Source organism: Pecten maximus, chromosome 10 (assembly GCF_902652985.1).
Source record: "Pecten maximus chromosome 10, xPecMax1.1, whole genome shotgun sequence".
Taxonomy (NCBI): Eukaryota; Metazoa; Mollusca; class Bivalvia; order Pectinida; family Pectinidae; genus Pecten; species Pecten maximus.
Window position 1 is genome coordinate 19,161,295 of NC_047024.1, and position 4,552 is coordinate 19,165,846.

At 35.7% G+C, this 4,552-nt stretch overlaps 1 long non-coding RNA gene across 1 annotated transcript; it reads left to right on the forward strand.

Annotated features, from left to right (window-relative positions):
- Positions 1–784: 784 nt before the first annotated feature.
- Positions 785–4,348, forward strand: LOC117336798. Its single transcript, XR_004534654.1, has 2 exons — positions 785–1,054; positions 4,106–4,348. It is a non-coding gene; the product is annotated as an uncharacterized LOC117336798 (long non-coding RNA).
- The last annotated feature ends 204 nt before the right edge of the window (positions 4,349–4,552 follow it).

Here is a 4,552-nt window from a genome sequence, read left to right on the forward strand (position 1 = left end):
GATATTCATCATATGAAAAATCATATAAATGCATATTCTTATTTGCTAGTTATACTGCTATCAGCTTACAGAACAATCGACCTTTTGGAAATATCGTAATAATTTTCCTTCTGCCATATGAGATGTTTGATAGATTCTTTGTTAATATTGTCAAAGGTGTTGTGTTCTGATAATTGTCAGAATGCATAACTAATGGCCGCTCTTCTCTACCCTCGTATATACTTTTGTGTGTTGGAGAAGAAAGGAGTTAGATAATATAAACACCATTTTTTGTTTAAATTTGTTAAATCTCTGTTTGGATTATACTTCATCGATTTTATGTGACAATAAGAAATGTCTTCCGGTTATTTTTGTATTTTTAGAAATACTACATATTTTTTCCTCCTTTAGAAGTAAAATATTATTTTTTTTGCGAAGCAATCTCCCTATTTCTGGAGAGTTTATGTAATTAATGTGTAAAATTGTTATATCAAATTGGATAAAAATGATCTTAAAACTGTTGACTCCCCCCTCTGGAGCCTGCGGTGAGAATATTGAGGGAACATATAGTAGACGTATTTTTTTCGGTGTCCTCTAGATAGTCGTTTGTCATCGACGTGTCGTCTGCTCATACACCTTGTCATGACAAGTGTCACGCCTAAGCATTTTATGCCCTATCAAGGTAGCCGACGCCACTCATAAAAATTCCTCCACGAAAACCCGCTACAGAACTCAGCATTCAGACTATCCCGAAATATACAAGGTCAAAAAGTAACTACCGAATGCGCATATCTTCCCTGTTCCCGTGATACGCCGTCAGCTCATGCGCATGCGCTTTATAATGTGATACCGCCATACCTTCCTCGAGACGCCGGCGGTTGTACAAGATGGGGAACAAGAGATTCCTCAATTTTAACTCACAAAGTTCTTTTGATTGTCGATTTTCGGACAAATATGGATAATTGAATTAGTATCAGTTTAATGAACAATCTGGATATCTATTTATTTGTTTTAGAAGTGTTATCCTCGATTTAGGCATGTGACCAAGCCTTCACCCAGGCGACGACACTTTCAGGTGAGTTGAATAAGTCAAACACACATATATTGATTTTTCCTCAGTGTAGTGACCGTGTGGTTGTTAATATTTCTTAATATTTCGAAAATGAAAGTTATCAAATTTATAATCAAGTAATTCCAAACGACCCGGTTCTTCAGACCAACTGACCATATGGTCGATTGAAGGTTATGCAGAACGCAGGAGGTTCGTCCTTAATAAGCGCATTAAGGCATTGCATGTAATCTGGTTGAACTAGAATATTTACTCTATCCAAATCACCAAAGGTTTAGCTGCATGTGAAGTAAAGTCCTAACTAAATATCCATGGATAATAGCTCTGATAGGAACTTCCTACAACAGGTATCGAAACCATACTGCGCCTCAGACGGTTTGGTCGAAATAGATTTTCCCATTCCTGTCATTAAAAGAAACTCGTATCATTAGACATATGTAGCCAGAGGGCATTATGGACTATCCATATATTTTGGCCAGACCTGATCAATCAATTGGATCACGCTGACCAGTGTTGATTGGCAGGTGACCAATGGCCGATCGGCGCCCTAACCTCCCTCCGGTGAGTCGGTGACGTGTACCCTGATTGGTCGGTTAGGGAACAATTATCCTATTGTTATTCAAATTTGAATAAGGGCTGATTCGAAGGGTCATTGTCTGGAGACCTTTTAAAACGGGTGTGACTCTGAGAAACTGCATCAGTTGTGTGCCTCACTCTCGGAATAAGGTCTTCGGTCTCACCTTCTGTGCTCTGGGATGTCTTACGTTGTCAAGAAACTGCAAATCTTTGGCGATAGCAAAGCGACGAAAAAGGTAATACTTAGTTCATAAGTGATTTCTAAGATATTCGCTGGGAACTTATTCATCTTCAGCATACATAGAAAAGGTGACCTTTTTCATTTAAATGTTAGTGAATGCATTCCGCCCTAACTACAGGTGCGGAGTTTGTGCACTTTATGGAGCTCGTGTTGTATCATAAGTTAGTGATATAGACTTAACACCTGGGGTTTTCTAGGAATTTTATAAACAGATATATCTGACATCAAGAGATTAAGCTGGATGTTTTAAAAATTTGGACAACAGAAATTTACCAATGTCGTATTTTGCTTTTCTGAGAATCGAAGCGGAAGAATCGAAACATTTTCCATTCGTTTCTTTATTTTATATAATAGTAGATGCCATGTATGTAAATGATGCGATAAGTAAATTTAACTATAGATACAGTATATAGATAAATAGGTATATCTTAGAGGTTTTGTTTTAGTAATTTGTTCTTGCATGAATTTGTTTAAGATAATTTCAGTTAGGTGGAATATATAACCATATGAATGTATGAATATCTCCAAAAATCTATTACATAACCTATGATCAAATTGCTTGCACATTTGTAGATTTATTTAACATGTGGGTTTGTGGATGCATGATTTTTACGTTTAGCTTATGATCTGTGAGGTTTATATAGGTGTGAACACGTGTGTAAATGCTGAGTAATTTCTCATGTGTTTAGAATGGGGAGCCTGGGGCAGAGATCCTAGATCAGTGTATCTTTCCTCGTAAACTTGTAACACAGGTAAAATATCCGTGGATACTTAATGCTTCATTTTCCCCGTCTCGCTTTAGTAAACAGTGAGTTATTCCTACAGTCCCGAGGGATGCTTCATACACTCAATGTCAGGACATTTTCTAGTTTGAAATATATGAAAATCGCTATTCATATCTTGCCTTTTCGCTAACACCGAAACAAAATATATAGTCTATTTCCAAAATGTATACATTTTGTCAAAACTACTCAAATGCTTATTCTTACTTTTGCTTTTTTTTCTGCTATCAGATTTCAATAGGAGTATTATCTCGATATGATATTGACAAATATTTAACATTGTTTTTCTGTATGTGGCATAACTCCGTTGCTTTCTTCATCTGTTTGTTCCTTCACTCCCTTCTCTCGATGCCGGTTATATTTTCTTGTTTTCTGCAATATTTAAATGCCCTCTGAATCAATATATCTGTTTTCCGTTTTTAAAAGTATACTTCAATCCTCCCCGCCTGCATAATTGTCATATTTTGTATTCTTTATCTAAATGTTACTTTCCGCCCTCTTCCTCTGAAGAGCAGCAATATATCTTTTTGACTATATTCAAATGTTACTTTTTGCCCTCCGCCTCTGAGGAGCGACTGTATTTTATGTTTTCTATAATTGAATGCTACTTTCCACCCTCCTTCTCTGAAGAAGAGCAATATTACTGTTTTCTATATTTAGATTATTTTCTCGCCCTCCTTCTCTGAAGAGCAGCAATATAAGTGTTTTCTATATTTAAATGTTACTGTTCGCCCTCCTTCTCTGAAGAGCAGCACTATAACTGTTTTCTATATCAAAATGTATTTCCCCGCCCTCCTTCTCTGAGGAACAGCAATATAACTGTTTTCTGTATTCAAATGTTACTTTTCGCCCTCATTCTCTGAAGAGTGGTCCTTGTGACGTAGCTGATGCCAGGGCAGTAAGTTGATGGGGTCCCAGGTTGACATGTATTCCCGGGACTACGTCAACTACTTGCTTAGGTGTCGGATATCAGCCGGAAACAATATTCACTGGACTCGCATGCAGGGTATTCTTCCTGTTTCAACCTTCTGACGTACTAACATTACTTACCTTTCTTCATCTGGTTACTCCTTCGGTGGAATATTTTCTTTAGCACTAATTTCCTCCTTCGCTTACAAGAATGTGACTTAACAATTTATTATATGTACAAATAACCATGTTTGATAACACTTTTATGCTTTTGTATTTTTCATTCTTTTTTGTAACGCTTAATAGATACAGTTTTGCTTCAAATATTGTTTATCAAAACTTAAAGAATAATATCTTCGTTTAATTATATTGAAAAAGCAAATATATTATCAAGATTATTAAAAGTATTTTGCGAGCGGAGAAGATTAATTTCGAACCCTAACATGTTTCCATGATATTCTTAACTGTGTTTAAGGATTGGATATATGCTTAATTTCTTACCTGGTTATCATCTTTATGAACTTTAATTTCTCTATTTCTCAATTACAGAATTTGGACCGGAAGTAATAAGATATGGCGTCTGATGTCGCGGATCATGGGATAGCCCACTCTGTTAATAAGTGGTGGATTTCCCAAGATCCGTGATCGCATCTCGCTTTTAACACCGGAAGTGACGGAATTAAACTACGAAAACCGGAAGATTGATATAAGAAGCAGAACAGAATGCCGTATTCATTTTTCAAATTTCTTTGTTAAGTTTTCTGTCAATAAATACATTTTTTTTAGTCAAAATATTTTTGATTGTTTTTACGTAATATAGCATAGATTGAAATCTGGTGGATCGGTGAGTTTTAGATAAGGATTAATCTCAATAATAATTGTCAGACTCATTTCTCTTAAAATAAATGTCAGGCTACATCAAAACATTGCGATCAAAATTAAAATGAAATAATAAATATTTGTTTTAAAGTTATAGACAAATTTAACTGACGGATT